This window comes from Schistocerca americana, chromosome X, assembly GCF_021461395.2.
Source record: "Schistocerca americana isolate TAMUIC-IGC-003095 chromosome X, iqSchAmer2.1, whole genome shotgun sequence".
NCBI classification, from domain to species: Eukaryota; Metazoa; Arthropoda; class Insecta; order Orthoptera; family Acrididae; genus Schistocerca; species Schistocerca americana.
The window spans coordinates 860,620,562-860,642,082 of record NC_060130.1 but is presented as its reverse complement, the minus strand read 5'-3'; positions in this window follow the sequence as shown (position 1 = coordinate 860,642,082).

Sequence of the window (21,521 nt, the reverse complement as noted above, 5' to 3'; positions counted from 1 at the left end):
TTTTCTGTATCCAGAACGGTCCGTATAGGACCTGCAACATGCGGTCGTGCATTATCCTGCTGAAATGTAGGGTTTCGCACGGATCGAATGAAGGGTAGAGCTACGGGTCATAACACATCTGAAATGTAACGTGCACTGTTCAAAGTGCCGTCAATGTGAACAAGAGGTGACCGAGACGTGAACCAATGGCCCGCCGTACCATCACGCCGGGTGATACGCCAGTATGGCGATGACGAATACACGCTTCCAATGTGCGTTCACCGCGATGTCGCCAAACGCGGAAGCGAAAATCATGATGCTGTAAACAGAACCTGGATTCATCCGAAAAAGTGACGTTTTGCCATTCGTGCACCCAGGTTCGTCGTTGTGTACACCATCGCAGGCGCTCCTGTCTGTGATGCAGCGTCAAGAGTAACCGCAGCCATAGTCTCCGAGCAGATAGTCCATGCTGCTGCAAACGTCGTCGAACTGTTCGTGCAGATGGTTGATGTCTTGCAAACGTCCGTATCTGTTGACTCAGGGATCGAGACGTGGCTGCACGATCCGTTACATCTATGCGGATATGATGCCTGTCATCTCGACTGCTAGTAATACGAGGCCGTTGGGATTTAGCACGGCGTTCCGTGTTACCCTCCTGAACCCACCGATTCCACATTCTGCTAACAGTCATTGGATCTCGACCAACGCGAGCAGCAATGTCGCGATACGATAAACCGCAATCGCAATTGGCTACAATCCGAACTTTATCAAACTCGGAAACGTGATGGTACGCATTTCTCCTCCTTATACGATGCATCACAACAACGTTTCACCAGTTAACGCCGGTCAACTGCTGTTTGTGTATGAAAATCGGCTGGAAACTTTCCTCATGTCAGCACGTTGTAGGTGTCGCTACCGGCGCCAACCTTCTGTGAAAGCTCTGAAAAGCTAATCATTTTCATATCACAGCATCTTCTTCCTGTCGGTTAAATTTCGCGTCTGTAGCACGTCATGTTCGTGGTGTAGCAATTTTAATGGCCATTAGTGTATTTACAGGCATTTCAGCTTCGGTGGTTGTTAACGGCCAACCGTCTGGGAATTCCTCAAGGATGCCAACTCTGAACGACTTTGTTGTGCTATCTCTGGAGACCCTACTTCGGATGTTGGTATCCCATCTGAAAGGTTGGACGCTTTCCGAAGAGACAATAGCTATTTGTCCCTACTCGGATGTCGTGATGGTTCTTCGGTGATTCTTGTCGGAGTTCTGGCACACTTCTTAATGAAGGTATAATGCAGGCTTCTTAATTTGCGAGGTTTTGTTGACGTGGTTCTTCCATGGCCTACTGCAGTGGATCGACATACATCTCTCGATATCATCATTGATCTTCGTCCACTCAAAATGGGGACGCTCGAATGGAAGTCAGTTACGGACGAAAATCAGGGAGCAATACTAGAGCAAGAAGGCGCTCTCTTACTGTGCTTCACGAAGTCCGAACACTGAATACATGTATCTTATACAAAGCTTATTTCTTATCCCAAGTTAATCCTCTACCATCGATAGAGGCGAAGAAACTACAACAGTTGTCTGGTTTTTCTTATGGAAACGACAAATCTTTCGCTTGCGGTATGAGGTGGCGTCGAAGCCTCGTTCCTCAGAGGGGGGTGGGGGGGGGGGGGGGGGGAGGGCGGGCTGGCTGATGCACGAAGGAAGACGCAGATGTAATAATGTGCGTCGACGTACTGTTTTGATGATAACTCAAGGAACTCATACATTCACGTCTCGTTTATTTCTCTGTGTTAATCCTGATCGTGTTGCCCCCCGTATTTGTGTTGGCCTCATAAATTACGAATTAAAACACAGTAGTGATTTCTATCTTTCGTTAAGCTGTTTAGGGGCTGACATATTAAGGACTCGCAACCTGGTCCAATATCAGTCTTCCGATTTTCCCGAAGCGCGTAGCGTCCTCACGGTATAAGGTAGTAAATAATTTGATTCCAATGAACTAGCGACTTTTCCGTATGGGGCTTAGCAACACGTATTAAGGGAGTCTTTGTAAGTCTACAGATTCCGTAGGACATCGTTTCACTTGTGGAGGCCATATCCCAAACTGGTCTCGGATTAGGACACAGTTGGCTTTCATTACTCGACCATCTGAGACTGTGTAAACTAGGGACATCATATTTCGCCCAGATGCTTCCTTCTTTCCACAGTCGAAAACCCATACCATAATGTGGTTGCTGGGACGCTTCGTTCATCATATCGTAGAAGGCGATGGAGAAGTTCACATGGCCTTCAGGAAATATATGATCACAACTTATTGGACATGCTTGAGACTGACTCGAAATCAAGACCTCTTCGCCAACATGTTGAAACTTGTTTTTCGTCTGCGAGGTGTTGTTTAATTTCATTTTCCTGGTGATAGGTGTTGCCTTGTTATGTATGTTTCCCGTCTGTTTTGCTCCAGCTTGTCCTCTGCTAGTTTCCCTGCTCGTTTTGTTTTGTGTTTACCCTCAATATCGCTCTAGTTCTATTGTATAATGTGTATAATTGCAGTACTTATGCACATGAAAGTGTATAATCCTTGCAATCAAACTGAAATTTTTCCTAGACGGAAGGGTTAGTTTTCTATCCGGACTATAATCTGATTTCGTAGTCTTTCTGCTTTTGTATTCTATATAAAAACACAAAATAAATAATATTTTAAGAAATTAATAAAATATATAAAAATTAACAAAGTTGTTGATACATAGCATGAGAACTGGGTAGTGGTTTGACGGGCAATTTCTCGAGCTATTTTTCCGCTTCTCTTTTTATTTATTATTCTGTTATTATAACCAATCTTTTCTCACATCAGCAGCTTATATTACATTATGATTTGACTGTGGTTTACTGAATTTTCATGATAGTAACAAGTCACTCTGATAATAGAAAAAGGAAAAAAAAATTGTGGCGGCAAATGGACAGGTGGACCAAAGCCATACCGACCGTTTACTGTGAGATTATGCAACAATAACGAGAAGTTTCACATGAAAATCGGAAAACTAGATCATGGAAACGAAAACTGTATATCTCGTTAACTATCCAGTCACATTAATACACTGTAAAGTACATGGCTGGGCTGCATGTTACTACTACCACTCAATGTTGGTTGTGTCGGACGATACTTACTACTCACAGAAGGATATCTTTTGGGAAATCGCAGCAGAACTGCCCGTGACGTGATATTATATTAATTGCAAAAGGTAAGGTGCTTACTCCCAAAACTGGTACGAGCCGTTCTGTTCTTTGTATAAATTATCAACGCTCCAGCTTTCCAAAGGGAAATCTTTACTTCTGCAAAATAACTCTACTATTGTGAAAAAGAAATAACCTTAGAAAGAGGGAGACGAAGATACGCATCCGTTGCTCAAAAATAATATAGATTAATAAAGTTGTTTACGGGGCAACATTCATAAACAAATGTTTCACCAAGTTCTTGACGCGTCAGATTCGTATGTAAACTCTACCATTCGAGGGCTGCTTCTGCCTTCATGGTCAAGGGGAAGTCCTCGAAGCTTGAGACTGCATCCAAATCTGACGTGACAAGAACTGCGTGAAGCATTTGTTCAAGCATGTGGATTACTGCTGTGTCTATCGTCTGGTACAAGGCAGTATCGTTTATCTCTGTTACGAAGAGAAGTTACGGTACTAATATGAAATGATTCGGATAACAACAGCCACCTGTCAGCTGACATTTCAGAACAGTCCGTGTGATGATAATGAGAAAAATTACGTCGAATAATCTAAATAAATCGTTACACCATCAAAAAAGCTTTAATTACAGCTACAACAATATGCGTACAGAGACGTACACTGCGTCAGGCGATAGCTGCATGTGATCAGACTACCTTGGTGACTCATTAAGCGGTTCAGATGCTACAGCACAAATTAAAAATAAACGATATGCAAATTTATTCAGGCGTACACAAAGATTAAGTCGATTCGCATTACCTTTATTCCATTGTAGAAAGACTGAGATGCATGATTGATTTGATAAGAACATTAGCAGTTAATTGAAATGGCGATTAGTAAAACTGACTGTAAATCAAATGCTGTGTGAAATGTGGAGAGTCTGATTGTACTACTGAAAAACCCAAAAGCGGCTTCAGAGTACCATTCGTTATTAATCAGTAGCATATTATTTAGATGTTCGCTTATTTTATATGTAGTTTTGAAATGATAGAGTTTATCTTTTAATGATTAAAAGAGAACCAACAGAGACAGAAAACATCTAAGGTCTCAAAATGTCCAGCATGGGCAGACGAATTAACTGTTATAGTAGACTTCATGTAATGATTTAAGTGATTGACCTTTTTCTACATTTTCAGTGGTAAGTCTGTGATTTTACATCTCGCTTACCCATCCCTTCCTCTAACAAATGGAAACCAATGATTGTGGTGTCATCTTTGGCTTCCGAAGCATCTGAGCCGATCCTAACGACCCTATTTGCAGTTGTGAATATTGCAATAACTTTGAACTATAGTTAATCGAAGCTTATCATGGGGGTGTAGGTGAACAAGAAGAGCAGTGCCACAATCATAACACTGCGAAGAGCCCAAATTTGACATCATAATTGCGATATATTCGACATTCAGTATTTAAAAAATCTGCTTAAAACGAACATTACGTACTGAAATTAGAGCGAAAGAGTGCACTAATGTTCAAAATCACGTTCGTATGCTATCAAGCATCAGTTAAAACGAACGTTATAAATATGTAATCAATGAAGCTCCTGTAAATCTGAGATGACCGAGAGAGAGAAATGAGGAGAAAAGTGGAGCATGATGGCGCTTGCTTTATCTAGCCAGTAGGCCGTAGGATTTCGCCGTGTTGTGTCAAATACAGCTGGCGGTTGCCCACAAGGTCCTTTGTGATGGGCACGGGCGGTACATGTTGACTGCTCTACGACACCGACAAAAGTGAGATTGAGTGATCCCGCTGGGTCCTGTTTAAAAACTCGGTCTCAGCAACAAAACAGCAAACTGTCAGGGTAGGCAGTCTCAGTTTCCTAAATGTTGGCGATTATTCCTAATATCAGGCCTATTCGACGCAGCGTAACGGCCTACTAAAGACACTTACATAACTCACGCTTGTCTGTAGCTGTGTCCACGGAGGACAACAACAACTAATCTAGTGCGACAACTGTTTCACCTAACAATTCAGTAGCCCGCGCAGTAAAGATTTCACTATATTGCTCGTATATTTTAGCTTCCTGGTCAAGCAGCTTTTGTGTTTCGTCAGTATTGATAAATTTTTTACCTCTTGTTTCATTTCACCGTTCGTGACAAAATGGTGTGCCGATGACAGCATATTTGTTCCAAGAACGTAATACAAATCTTCCGAAACGGTGTTTGTTCTGTATAACTACTTGTATGATTCTCAGTGTGGTGTCACCGCCAGCCACCACACTTGCTAGGTGGTAGCCTTAAAATCGGCCGCGGTCCATTAGTATATGTCGGACCCGCGTGTCGCCATTGTCAGTGGTAGCAGACCGAGCGCCACCACACGGCAGGTCTAGAGAGACGTACTAGCACTCGCCCCAGTTGTACAGTAGACTTTGCTAGCGAAGTCACACTGACAAATACGCTCTCATTTGCCGAGACGATAGTTAGCATAGCCTTCAGTTAAGTCATTGGCTACGACCTAGCAAGGCGCCATAGCTTTGATAATTAATATTGTGAAGCATGTATCATCAAGAGCGATGTTCTACAAATGTGGATTAAAGTTAAGTATTACAGCAATTGCGTCCATTTTCTAAGTTCTCATTTTCTTTTAACTGTTCCAGACCTCACGCCAATCTGCGTGAGCTTAACGCGTGCATTTCGGCCTCCTCTAGAAACACAGTGTTGGCTCTTCTGCCAACACTACACTCAGTTTCTTCAATACTATACGAACATCCTATCTTTCGCTTATGTTGTTCTAGGTTCGTGACAAAAATATAAATAGGTTAATTCAGCACGATATGAATTAATAAATACGGACCTGCATGTATCACTTACTGGTTAAGGCGCTGGATTCGTGCGCGGAAGAATCGGGGTCCAGGGTACTGTCCAGGTGTTCTAATCTAGGTTTTCCATAATTTTAGTGACTGAAACCTCACTCATATAAATAATACGATGCCAGGTACATCGTCCATAGCCGGCCGGGGTAGCCAGGCGGTTCTAGGCGCTACAGTCTGGAACCGCGGAACCGCTACCGTCGCAGGTTCGAATCCTGCCTTGGGCATGGATGTGTGTGATGTCCTTAGGTTAGTTAGGTTTAAGTAGTTCTAAGTTCTAGGGGACTGATGACCTTAGAAGTTAAGTCCCATGGTGCTCAGAGCCATTTTCAACTTTATTTATTTATCAATTTATTCATTCCCGTGAGATCACGGGCCATGATTCATCATAAGAGCATATGCAGCAGTCAAAAGATGTTGCAGGCACGAAGATGGCTAAAGAAAGTAAAATCTCTAATAGAACGAGGTAGAGAGAAAGCGATTGTTTCAAAGAGACTGTAACAGCAGATGAAAGAATATGCTGAATTGAGCAGAACTATCCTGAAATGTCTTCCAGAAGATCTGAGAGGAATCAGTGAAAATTTCGTAACTGGAATACCTTGAAACAAGGATATGAAGAAGATACCACAGTTCATGCGTAAGATAGAGACAGAAGAATAATTAATAAGAGCGAGAAAATTTTACAAGCGTTCCGAAATATCTTGGAATTTTTGTATGATGAAGGAAGAGAGCCAATGGCTTGACGAGATGTATAAGTCAAATCGGTATCAAGTAAGAGAAATGCGGCTGGAGATGATGGTATTTCAATAGAAATGGTTGAAGCCGGAAATAAAGAATAAAAGAACCTTGCTAAATTCTAGGATGCCCGCGAAGGAAGACAGTTCGATTTCACGAGAAAGGAGATATACGAGACACATACAGCTCTAATCTATTCAGCATCCTCTTTGTTACGTATAAGATATTCTCGAAAATTATCACCAACAACACACAAAAAATACATTAGATTTCAATCCTGAAAAGGAACAAGCTGGCTTTCAAAGTGGATCAGTGCAATGGACTATTTGCAAACCATCAATAAAATAATATGACGGACGAATGAATATTAATTACCACTTTGTCTGAGATTTATAAATTCTGGTATAGTGCTTGACTCAGAGTGAGCAAATTCTTAATTAACAGCGTAGAAAACAAAGAGATTCATTGACCTTATCTTAGTACACTTAAGAATATATTTCTTAAACTGGGAAAACTAAAACTCATCATTTGTGAGTGGAATAAGTTTGAACCACCCATTCTACTGCTTATTCTAGTGGGGACAGACTTCAACAACCAACGGAAGAGCGTGAGATACCATGGTTCAAATGGCTCTGAGCACTATGGGACTTAACATCTGAGGTCATCAGTCCACTAGAACTTAGAACTACTTAAACCTAACTAACCTAAGGACATCAAACACATCCATGCCCGAGGCAGGATTCGTACCTGCGACCGTAGCGGTCGCACGGTTCCAGACTGAAGCGCCTAGAACCGCTTGGCCACACCGGCCGGCGATACACCATGTTTGAAGCACAGCCTAAATGTCAGTTTAACAAAATTTAGAAAAAAAATCGTACAGATAAGCAATGAAGATGCAGAATCAGTTCATGAGTTACTCTTAGTACAGCTGAAGTCGACCAATTCATGAGCAGCAGAAGAAATAAACGCGAGAGTAAATATTGCCTAGAGTTTACAGAACTAAGTTCCCAGTGAATTTTAGAAAGAACGTTTACGAAGTCTAGAAGAGGTTTGCATCCAGCAATGATTATAAAATATGTCATGACGACTTAAGGTTTTTTTTTTTGCGTTGTAGCTGACTCTGTCACGTGAGCTGTTAGCTGTTGAATTACTACCACTACTGCTCCAATTCAGACTGACATGGCGCCTACAACGACCACTGTTGCAACTATTACTACTGCTACTAACATGACTATTACCGCTGGCTGTTACTCTTTGACCGAGATTGTGAGCGCAGTGGTTAGCAGATTGGACTCACATTGGGGAGGACTGTGGTTCAAACTCGTGTCTCGCTATCCTGATTTAGGTTTTCAGTGATTTCCCTAAATCACTTAAGGCAAATGCTGCGATGGTTCCTTTTAAAGGGCACTGTTGCTATCCGTCTACATCCTTTCCTTATCCGAGATTGTGCTCCGTCTCTAATGACTTCCTAGTCGACGGGACTTTAAACACTAGTTTCTTGTTCAAATTTGTGTGAAATCTTATAGGATTTAACTGCTAAGGCCATCAGTCCCTAAGCTTACACACTACTCAACCCAAATTGTTCTAAGGACAAACACGCACACACCCATGTACGAGGAAGGACTCGAACCTCCGCCGGGAGCTGCCGCACGGTCCATGACTGCCGTGCCCAAGACCGCTCGGCTAATCCCGCGCGGCCCACTAATTTTTTGCTCCTCCTTCCTGTTATTCTGTGATAAATATTCTATGATGCCTCCAAGGTGTCAGCCTAGGCACACGTGCTTGCTATAATAACAACACTGTAGTACACGGGAAAGCGTTGTCGTTGATATGAGGGTGTAGCATTACTTAAATATACCTGTTATTTGGTGTGATAAATGGCAGCTTTTCCCAAACGTAGAAAAATGTAAGTGAATGTAGATGAGTAGAAAAAAAAATCCCGTGATGTTATATTACAAATTAGTGGTGTGCTGCTTGGCGTAGGTACGTCTATTAAATATCTAGGCTTAACGTTGCAAAACAATATGAAATGGATCGAGCACGTGAGGTGTTCAGCAGGGAAGGCGAATGCTCGACTTCGGTTTATTGGGCGCATTCCAGAAAACTGCTAGTCAACTCTAAAGGAGTCTGCGTATAAAACACCTGTACGACCCATTCTCGAGTACTGCTCGAGTATTTGGTGTCCCCAGCATTAAACGAAGGCATGGGACAAATTCAGAAGAATGCTGCAAGATTTATTTCCGGTAGGTTCGATTAACACGTGAATGTTACGGAAATGCTCCGTGAACTCCAATTGGAATCCCTGGAGGAAAGACGACTGTTGCAAAAGCTTAGAGAACCGACGTTACAGACCGACGGCAGAACGATTCTACTGCTACCAACGCACATCTAACGTAAGGATCAGTACTACCAAATAAGAGAAATTAGGGTTCGTACACAGGCATACACACAGTTGTTTTTTATTCGTTCAATTTGCGAGTGAAACAGAAAAGTGGATGACTAGCAGTGTTTTCGCAGATATGGATGTAGATATCTATATCCTAAACGGCAGATCCTACAAAAAGCCATATCTCGTCTTACCAACGAGTTCTCAGGGAACTAGCCGTGCGCCGTATCTTTGGCGCCTTGCCACGGTTCGTGCGGCTGCCCCCGTCGGAGGTTCGAGTCCTCCCTCGGGCATGGGTGTGTGTGTGTCTTGTCCTTAGCGTAAGTTAAGTTAAGTTACATTACGTAGTGTGTAAGTCTAGGGACCGATGACCTCAGTAATTTGGACTCATAGAACTTACCAGAATTTCCAAATTTCTTCAGGGTACTATCCAGATCTGTTAGGTTGCCCTTAACTGGCAGGTCCTCACCGCTAACTACCAGCCAGGAATGAATCTCTGCACTACTGGCGTCCTTCTTCAAACCAAGGATCTTCTCTAACGATCACCGCCATCTTGGTGACCACCAAGAATTATCGTTTGAAAAGCGTTGCCTTAAAATTATCGTGGCTCGAATTTACTCATGTACAGAGGAAATAATATTAAGTAATTATTGTCTCTCGTCTTGGGGACACACAGATACTCGGTAGGCAGGGTATTTTTAATTTCAAATTAGAACTTATTTCCTTAGTGAAATGAATGTAGTGTAAGAGGGGATTTCCGTTTCACTGCAGTGCTGCAGCGTATATGAAACCCAGCGCGGCTCCGATGCGGGTTAAGAAACACTAACATGTAGACAAGGGGATGATGTTGCCTTCGAATAAAACATTTTTCATCGCCCCTTATACACTCACGTTCCGGAAACACAAAACACCTTGGACTACTAAAGACAGGACGTTCATATTCACAGGACACGTACATTAGTATGTTCTGCAGAAATGATTAGCATTTCCGTCACCTCGGTTGAGCATCAGTCCTGTTGCCTAGTAGGCACAGGGTCCACCTTGGGCACTAATAACTTTGTTCCATGCGTGACGACATCGATGTGTACGGTGCCATGTGGTACAGCTATCCATGGTGCATACATCTTTTTTCAAAGTTCACCTGTGGTGGGTGGGATTGGATCACAGCGCTGCACTCGTCATTTCACCATGTCCCATACCTTTTCGATTGGTGACAAGTCTTGTGATCTAGCGGGCCAGAGCAAAAGGCTGATTTTTGGTTGTACCCAGTAGCACCCCACACAATGAAGGCTTGAGTTGGTGCTGTATGTCTTCTGCGAATTCTCTCACAGGTGAAGCTCACCCTGTCGGTGGCGAACCAAAACGCAGCCATCAAACAATCAGGACCTGGATTGGTCGGAAAAGTGGACGACGCGCACGTAATCCATGCCGTAATAGACGGCGACGGACTGTCGCTCCTGATATGACTAGCGTACGATGAGTTACACTGTTCCACGGTAGTACCAGATCCGAGGAGGACGTAGCTCTGTCCTGCAATGCCATTCGGATGAGGTGTCGATCTTTTCGCGGGTTGGTGTGGGTTGGGCGATCTGACCCATCTCGTCGTGTTCCACTGTCTTCCGTGAACCTTTCTGCACACACATGTTACACAGCTGGAACACTTCTTGCCACACGAGCAGCGGTTTCCGGAATGAATGCATCACATTCTCTCATGCCAATAATGCGCACGCTTTCGAGCTCACTGATTTGATGGTACGGTTCGTGTATACGTCTGCGACGGTTCTTGCACGTGTGCTTAAGTCACTCTGATCTATTACCTCCGGTTTATGGTGACAACGAGATCCGCAGGAGCATTTTACCGGTCTGTGGTGTTGCCTCGCGATATCGATATTGACCACGAATCCGCGGTCCGACAGAAGCTAATCATTTCTGCAGAATACAATAAAGTACATTTCTGTAAATATGAACGTCCTGTCTCTAGTATTTCAAGGTGTTCTGTCTTTTTCTGGACACGAGTGTATAACAGTTTGACGTAAGTCAGTGACCTTTAGGATGCGAGCATATTTAAGGTGAGGCGCACTGCACCTCATGGTCTAACTCGTTTTCGCGTTTGAAGGAGCCCACACTGTGTCAGTGGTAGCAGAGAAGTTCAATCTCGGTAAACTGTGCATTCACCCTGTGTGATAGTCTGTAGAACTCTAAATTTGTGTGGATCGCAGTATAGGTCAACTTAGAAATTGTCCCGGAGTTAGTCTCAGAGCATCGCACCTGTTTGCTGAATTCTTGAACCTTATGTATACTATGGTATCTGTGTCAAGGGGCATTTTGTGTTAAGAGCGGGTGAGTTGGTATTAGTTAAAATCGGACCCAGGGAATAAACCCTGAAATTTCGTTTCTGAAGATACAAACTTTCTCCAGTCAGGATGACTTCATTTTTCATATTAATATAGCTTGGGCACGAATACCAGTGCACGTGAAATTTAACGATGTTACGAAATAAGCTCTGGGTAGTGACTATACCATATAATAAAGCTGATACAGTCTAAAGAAAACTACTATATATTCGCTTAATGTTTTGAAATGTTGCGGTAAACGAGGCTTGTTATCTTCTTTCTTCTTTCCCCATGCTGTATCCGGCATTTGCACGATATCGACATGTTAATTCGGATTTGTCAGTGTTAGTGGTAGAGGGTGGCTGGATGCCCTTCCTCTCGCTACCCCTTTCCCCTGAGACGCTATCTGTGTACCTCATCCGTCTGCGTCTAGTGCTCTCTCAACTGAAAGCGTGAGAACGATTTTCGAAATGGTTGCGAATCTGAGCGTACCCTGAAGTAAACCGACAATCCTATTACTTGAATACTCGAAGCAGTGCAGTTCTAGCAGTTTAAAACTGTGTGCCGTGCAGGGATAGCTCAGTCAGACTGTTTTCAAAATTATTACGGTGACATCTACATCTACATGGATACTCTCCAAATCACATTTACATAATTTTCTATTATTCCAATTTCGTATAGCGCTCGGAAAGAATAAATACCTATATCTTTCCGTACGAACGCTGACTTCCCTTATTTTATCGTGGTGATCGTTCCGCCCTATGTAGGTCGATGTCAACAAAATATTTTCGCATTGGGAGGATAAAGTTGGTGATAGGAATTGCGTGAGTAGATTCCGTCGCAACGAACAACGCCTTTCTTTTAATGATTTCCAGCCCAAATCCTGTATCATTTCTGTGACACTCTCTCCCATAGTTCGCGATAATACAAAACGTGCTGCCTTTCTTTGAACTTTTTCGATGTACTCCGTCAGTCCTACCTGGTAAGGATCCCACACCGCGCAGCAGTATTCTAAAAGAGGACGGACGGGCGCATTGTAGGCAGTCTCCCTAGTAGGTCTCTTATGTTTTCTAAGTGTCCTGACAGTAAAACACAGTCTTTGGTTAGCCTCCCCCACAACATTTTCTATGTGTTCCTTCCAGTTTAAGTTGTTCGTAATTATAATACCTAGGTATTTTGTTGAATTTACGGCTTTTAGATTAGACTGATTTATCGTGTAACCTAAGTTTAACGAGTTCCTTTTAGCACTCATGTGGATGACTTCACACTTTTCGTTATTCAGGGTTAACTGCCACTTTTCGCACCATTCAGATATCTTTTCTAAATCGTTTTGCAGTTTGTTTTGATCTTCTGATGACTTTATTAGTCGATAAACGACAGCGTCATCTGCAAATAACCTATGACGGCTGCTCAGTTTGTCTCCCAAATCGTTTATATAGATAAGGAACAGCAAAGGGCCTATAACACTACCTTGGGGAACGCCAGAAATCACTTCTGTTTTACTCGATGACTTTCCGTCAGTTACTACTAACTGTAACCTCTCTGACAGGAAATCACAAATCCAGTCAGATAACTGAGACAATATTCCATAAGCACGCCATTTTACTATAAGCCGCTTGTGTGGTACAGTGTCAAAAGCCTTCCGGAAATCCAGGAATACGTAATCGATCTGAAATCCCTTGTCAATAGCACTTCATGTGAATAAAGAGCTAGTTGTGTTTCACAGGAACGATGTTTTCTAAACCCATGTTGACTGTGTGTCAATAGACCGTTTCCTTCGAGGTAATTCATAATGTTCGAACACAATATACGTTAACGATATGGGCCTGTAATTTGGAGGGTTACTCCTAATACCTTTCTTGAATTTGGTGTGACCTGTGCAACTTTCCAGTCTTTGGGTATGGATCTTTCTTCGAGCGAACGGTTGTATATGATTGTTAAGTATGGAGCTAATGCATCAGCATACTCCGAAAGGAACCTAATTGGTATACCGTCTGGACCGGAAGACTTGCTTTTATTAAGTGATTTGAGTTGCTTCACTACTCCGAGGATATTTACTTCTACGTTACTCATGTTGGCAGCTGTTCTCGATTGGAATTCTTGAATATTTACTTCGTCTTCTGTTGTGAAGGCATTTCGGAAGGCTGTGTTTAGTAAATTCGCTTTGGCAGCACTGTCTTCGATAGTATCTCCATTGTTATCGCGCAGAGAAGGCATTGATTGTTTCTTGCCGCTAACATACTTCACATACGACCAGACTCTCTTTGGATTTTCTGCCAGGTTTCGAGACAAAGTTTCGTTGTGGAAACTGTTATAGGCGTCTCGCATTGAACTCCGCGCTAAATTTCGAGCTTCTGTAAAGGATTGCCAATCTAGGGGGTTTTGCATCTGTTTAAATTTGGCATCTTTGTTTCGTTGTTTCTGCAACAGTGTTCTAACCCGTTTGTTGTACCAAGGAGGATTAGCTCCATCGTTTGTTAGTTTATTTGGTATAAACCTCTCAATTGCTGCCGTTACTATTTCTTTGAATCTAAGCCACATATGGTCTACACTTATATTATTAATTTGGAATGAGTGCAGATTGTCTTTCAGGAAGGCGTCGAGTGAATTTTTATCTGCTTTTTGGATTAGGTATATTTTTCGTCTATTTTTCGAGGATTTGGGGATAACAATATTCAGTCTCGCTACGCCAACCCTGTGTTAACTATATATCGGTTTTGATGCTGATTATTGACTCAGGATTATTTGTTGCTAAGAGGTCAAGTGTGTTTTCACAACCGTTCACTATTCACGTGGGCTCATGAACTAACTGCTCGAAATAATTTTCAGAGAATTCGTTTAGCACAATTTCGGATGATATTTTATGCGTACCTCCGGAATTAAACATGTATTTTCGCTAACATATCGAGGGTAAATTAAAGTCACTACCAACTATTATCGTATGAGTCGGGTACGTGTTTGAAATCAAACTCAAGTTTTCTTTGAACCTTTCAGCATCTGCATCATCCGAACTGGAAGGTCGGTAAAAGGATCTAATTATTATTTTATTCCGGTTGCCAACAATGACCTCTGTCAAACTAACTCATAGGAAGTATCTACTTCTAACACCAACAAACACGCCACCGCCAACCGTGTTTAGCCTATCTTTTCGGAACTCCGTTAGGTTCTTCGCAAAAATTTCGGGTGAGCTTATATCCTGCTTTAGCCAGCTTTCAGTGCCTATTACGATTTGCGCATCAGTGCTTTCTATTAGCACTTGGAGCTCTGGTACTTTCCCAACACAGCTACGACAATTTACAACTGTAATACCAGTGGCTCCTGTATCTAGGTTCTTCCTGTGTTCAGCCTATATCCTTTCTGACTTAAGACCTCTAACCTAAAAAACCGCCGAATCCACGCCACACAGCCCCTGATACTCGTGTAGCCGCCTCCTGCGTATAGTGGACACCTGACTTATTCTGCGGAACCCGAAACCCAACCACCCTTCGGCGCAAGGAATCTGCAGTCTACACGGTCGCAGAACCGTCTGAGCCTCTGATTCAGACCCTCTTCTCAGTTCTATACCAGAGGACCGCAATCGGTCCCATCGACTATGCTGCAAATGGTCAGCTCTGCTTTCATCTTGCAAGCAAGACTGGCAGCCTTTACCACTTCTGTCAGCCGCTCGAAACCAGAGAGAATCTTTTCTGATCCAAAGTGACACACATCATTGGTACCGACGTGAGCAACCACCTGCAGTTGGCTGCACCCTGTGCTCTTCATGGCATCCAGGAGGACGCTCTCCATGTCTGGAATGGCTCCACACGGTATGCACACGGAGTGTACATTGGTTTTCTTACCCTCCTTGTCAGTCAAGTCCCTAAGGGGCACCATAACGCGCCTAACGTTGGAGCTCCCAACTACCAATAGTCCCACCCTCTGCGACTGCCCTGATCTTGCAGGCTGAGTGGTTTCCTCTGAAACAGGACAGGTGACAGCATCTGGCTCAGCGACAGTGTCAGCCACAGACAGCACCTGGAACCTGTTTGTCAGACAAACCGCGCAGGCCTTACGTGCGGCCGCCTCGGAAGTCTTTCGCCGCCTGCTTCGCCCCGGGGCGTCCTCCCACTCGACCGCAGGTGAGGGGTCAGCCTCAGTGCGAGCTGTAACTGGGTTGGCCGCCGGTGAGGACCGATCGGAGGGCTATGACGCGCTGGACGTCCGTTGGATCCCCACGGCCGGCCCACAACAGTGGTCCCCATCCACTGCAGCCTCAAGCTGTGTAACAGAACCCATCACAGCCTGAAGCTGAGAGCCAAGTGTCACCAACTCGGCTCGCATCCGCACACAACAATCGCAATCCCTGTCCATACCAAACACCGTGGGAAACTAAACTATGCACATAAACGAACTATCGGCACGTGCTGCGCAACTCTAATGTAGACCATGACGAAAACGCACGAGCTGTGTCTAGTAATACGCAGGTATTCAATAACCTAACTACCGAAGCAGTCAGGTGGAACTAAATAATTTGCACCTGATAAGGAACTTGTTTTATATCACAAAATCGGTTTGGTTTCTGACGCAAACGAAAACGCGAGAACTGTGGCTATTAGATTTTAAATTTACACGCAGAAACTCAAGAAACAAAGACTATTAAAGCACACAGATGATATAATAAAATTCACTCCTAGCTAAGAACTCGTAAATGTCCCAAAAGCGGTTTACTTATCTGTTGCTGCGACTGTCGCGGTCGGCTACTGCTGCCTGACATCAACTGAGACTCACGAGAAAACCGTGCTGCGAACGTCGGCTTGACTGAAAACGAACAGTAGGCTGTTCATGAGTCCCATTCTTATGGAAGTGGATTAAAGTTAAAATTGTAGTGGTATTAAAAACAACAATGGCTGAAATTAACGTCAAGAAGATGATGTAAGTGGATTTCAAAAAATTCCTCGTTTCAAAGACGGGAACAGTCACGTGTCTTAGATACTCCTACTTAAACTACGTCATCAACAATGGAGTGAATCTGAGACTGAATTGAAACTACACATGATGCAAGGAAGAGGCCAATCTGTCAACATCAACTGGAAAAGGAAGAATTTTGCCCGTTTATATAGTTTTTATAATTACAAGGCTATTTTAAAAAGGGAAACACCAAAAAAGTGCGTTTCACATGGGGTTTCAAGTTTATGTAGAAAATGAATTAGCTCCGTAATTTCAATTGAAACAAGAATATGTTTTAATGTGGTTAAAACAAACAAACAAAATTGTAGTTGAAGAAAAAGATGACGGTAGAAAACTTGCCAGCGAAAATATCTTAGTATCGAGCCCAAGTCCGGCCCACAATTTGAATTTTCCAGGAGGCTTCAATTCAGTGCCCACTAAAAAGCAGAGTGAAAATTCAGCCTCGAATATTATTCAGATTTATTCGGTTTGTCGCCCATTTTTTGAAGTGTAAAACAATTCACAACAGTGAAAATCTATTTAATATGCAACCACCAAAGCCTATAACAAAAAAACAAATGGTTCCACAAAAACTATAGTTGAAAATGTACTCAGGTGTAGTTGCCGACATTGTGGGGAGAAAGTAGCGTAGAGTCCTTGTGTTGCTCTTTCACGACATTTAGTGAACCCATAGACGAAATGTGTATTGGCAGACTCTCCATCAGTAACCAATCCCTACTGATGCATTTCACTGTTAACGTTAGTACTAACTCTGTTTTACAAATAAACCCAATAGACAACTGAACTGTATTAAATGCATGCTGTAGGACGAAGAGCAGCGTGAGCATCACTATTGTGTTAACAGGAAGTACTGAGAGTGAAACGACACACACTGGGTATAGCGTCGACATTTGCACGGTTGTGCAGATATTTCAAGTGGAATGTAGATACAAAGAAAAATGTGCTAAGAAATAAAAGGAATGCAATTACTTTGCAACAAAACCAACCACTGGAGACTATACGTGCATTATACAAAAATACTCAGTGTAATATCTCCACTACGGAGATCCTTCTGGAACACAAATGGGTATCACTGACGTTCCTTTCGAGAAGCAATATTGAGAAAATTTAGAGAACCGGCAGTTGAGGCTGAATGCAGAATGATTCTAGTACTGTCAACGTACATTTCGTATAAGGTCCATGAAGATAAGGTTAGAGAGATTAGTGGTCGTACGGAGGCATATAGATAGTCGTTTTCCCCTCCCTCTATTTGAGAGAGGATCAGGAAAGGAAATGACTAGCAATGGTACACGGTACCCTCCGCCACGCACCATACGGTGGCCTGCTGAGTATGCGTGTAGATGCAGATGTAGAAAAACCATCGGCATTTTCGATGGGGTTCGGGTTCACCCTGTGTTACTAAATTTACCCCTGGAAGAGTCTCTGAAATTGTTACATATTAAATATCTTAAGTTTAAATACGATGTAAAACGCTTTATGGATAAACTGTAAAGAAGTATTTTAGTGGAAAGTACACAATTTTAAACATGAAGTTAACGAATTTTATCACAATGGTCTCTCCTATAACCATCCATGTATCGTATAATGAACTTACGTGATCTGAAGAAAAGTATGACTGACCAGTGAGGCAACAAAATGTATTTCGCCTCTCTTTAAGGGTGTTTACCATTGTTATTTTCAGACAATAATTTTCTTCTTGGGAAGAGGCCAGACGTGGTAAAGAACGAAATATGTGAAAACTGCTGATTATTTCCACGCTTATTTATTTCCCAGTGTAGAAAGACACTTAATTTTCAACAGAGAGTGTGGTGACGGTACTCACTACTCCAGAGAGTACCGCACTAAAATCGGTAAGATTCGAAGCGCAGCAGCTGTATGGGTTGGCAGTACGAACTATACCGAGGTCCGCCAGAGGCCGCAGTTGACAACCAATGTCTATCACGTGTGTGAATAGCGATTGGTCGATACCTCGTTAAACACTGGAGCACTAAGCTAAGGCGTACCGTTCTCTTCAGCGCGCCCAGGCGTGTACAGTCTCCAGTTACCACCGACTGTACCAGCTGCATTGTTTGTCCGTCGTCTCCGAGACTTAGGCTCCGTAGGCATCGTAGGCTAGCTCTGGACTCTACGTAGGCATCACTCAGAGGCACAGTGAGAGGGCTTTAACATTTTAGAGGACCTGTAATAATTTCGGACGTCTGGTACTGTAGGACATTTCACAAGAAGCAGCATCATTTAAGTTGAGTATTTGTTCATATATAATAAATATTATTTTATTACTAATTGTTGGGACTCTTTTTGATTGAAGATAACCTACTCCTCCTTCATTCCCACCAGAGGGCACATCTTTGTGAAACCCTCACTTCCAGCCCTTTCGTGCGTCCTCTGTCACTGCAATATTTTGCTGTGTATTTGTTGACGAAAGCAACAAAAAGTTCAACACAGCAGCTACAGTGACATCGTATTTCATTAAAAAGAAATCTTCCCCCGGTAATATATCGTTGTGTACATTTCTTTCAGTGCAAAAGTGATAAAAGACGTATATTGTGTTATTGATAATCTATGAACAAACTGGTAGATTTGGTTTTGTGGTTCAAATGGCTCTGAGCACTATGCGACTTAACTTCTGAGGTCATCAGTCGCCTAGAACTTAGAACTAATTAAACCTAACTAACCTAAGGACATCACACACATCCATGTCCGAGGCAGGATTCGAACCTGCGACCGTAGCGGTCGCTCGTTTGGTTTTGTGTCCTGAAATAGAATCGATAAATGTGAAAGTATAAACTTTAATAATTATCTGAACTTTTCAGAAGATTAAACTTCGAGAAAGGTAGAAAATTCCTTATATTAGATATTATGACCGTGTAAGAGAAGCTGCGGATGCCTACTCATAACACTCTACACAAAATATAGTTCTTCGTCCCTTCTCGCAACAACTGCGAAATATGTGTGATACTATGATACTAGATGTGACACAAATCCAGATTTACGCAGTAAGAAAAGCATATTAACTACTACTTACTGGTTAGTCAATAGGATTACATAAGTCAGATTTAGATCAGTATTTCCGATCAATATTTTACTGATAAGTTGGTTAACGTTAAGCTTGAAACATACAACCAGATGAAGGTTTCTAGCATTAAAATTCATTACATCATTTTCAACAGTGCAAATCCCTTTCATAGCCTTAACACTGGAGTGAACGATTTCCTACCTACTTATTAATAGCTAATATCGTGCGAACTGTCAATGCATTCTCCACAGAAACTTAAAGCGGTCCGAGTGCTAATGTTTCTGAAAGCTGCTGCTTCTGCGATTTTCAGGTGTTTTTCTTCATTCAATCCGAGCCACTGAAACAACGCCATTGGATACGTTGTTGACGATACACCGATGAAAAACGTTTGAGATTTCTAAATTAAAAAGAAAAATTCGAAACCATACACTAACCTTTAAAAGCATGGAAGAGCTTTATTTGCGTATCGACTGGTACTAAAACTGAAACTATTAAGCAATATTCAATACTATCGCCGCATCTTTAATGATTATTTATTGCAGATATTCACCTTAAATCTAAAAGATCTTTTCTCAGAGATAAGACACCAGGATATAGCTTCATTATTGACAAGAGACTATACCATTCGCTTTAGTGAAACTTTCTCAACTTTTGCATTTAGTAATTTCGGAAATAATTGGAAGGCTAAACAAACTGTATCTTTAGAGGGTTAGTATATTATTAGTTAATTTGATTTTAAAGGAACAAATATAATACGACGTACGCGTTACATAAAAACACTATTCGAGTATCTAAAGTATCGGATACCTCATTAGGATGAAATTAAACAGTGAGACTTTTTTTATATTCTTTTTCTTGCAGCAGAGAAGTGGTCTCCGACGGACCACATATCTTGCGTCCGGGAGAGAGGCTTCCGCCGATGACAGCTGTCCTGGCCCACTTTTCTTAATTAAACAGGTTCCCGTCGAGAGATATAAATCATTCCATCACGCTTCTGCCTGCTTCGTTGTAACAGCTACACAGAATGAGCTCCGACTATCGCCTTCCTTGTTTCTATACCCACCGATGGCTTCGGCAGGGTACAGTAATGAAATGCAAGTCAGCAGCTGAATTTCACAGGCACACAACTTGCTTTTCTCTTCTACCTACGGGTCACATTTGGATTTAATTAAGGTGGAATGCCTTACCTTCTCGGCATACCTATATGTGTGTCTTTTTGTATACAATTTTGTGTTGATTATAGTAGATACAGGTAAGGAACTGTGGTACACTACATTTGTGCGTATTCTTCTTATTTAATTTTCTAGTAATTTGTATGATGTAATTAAAGTTACATTATTCGCAGGGCTTATCGCTAATTATATCGTACTGACGGTCCAAACATTTTTTATAATAGCAAGTATTTATTCATTTACAGATGCGCATAATTTAATTGTATTCAAGTTTTAAAATGAGATGTATTTAATTTTATTGAAGGAATAATAATATTTGTTGATCATGTCATTGTGCTTATTTACGGAACTTTACACATCTTTTTGAGAATATCATTTGCAGTACTGAAATTGTAACAATGTACCGAGAACTGTATGGTATAAGGTTTGACAAGAAAAAATCCATTCGCCGCGTTACTGTTCGATATGCGTTTGATCATTACGGACTTCGTACATATTTTTACAACTGGAAACCCTTCCTTTCACAACTGTATCAGTAATTTATTTGTTCCATAAATTATAAACTTCATAATGAAAAACGTGTCACACATTGGTCTCAAAAAAAGTTTGGCTCCACCTGCATGTCTTAGAATATGAGTGAGATTAGTTTAAAAAGCAACAAATGAAAGACGATGCAGTATAAAATTAAAAATACTGTGAAATTAAAAGAAAATAATCAAAATAAAGACACAATATTGCAGTGCCTGTGTAAGCAAAAAGTACTATGTAATGTTCCTTTGGACATGCGTGCACGGATATCCGAAACTGTTAAGGCAACTGTTCGCGACAAGGCTGATATATGGATTGTAATCCCGGTATTTCATAGCTGCTGTAGTCTCATGCATGTCCGAAGGACCATTGCATCGTACATCTTAC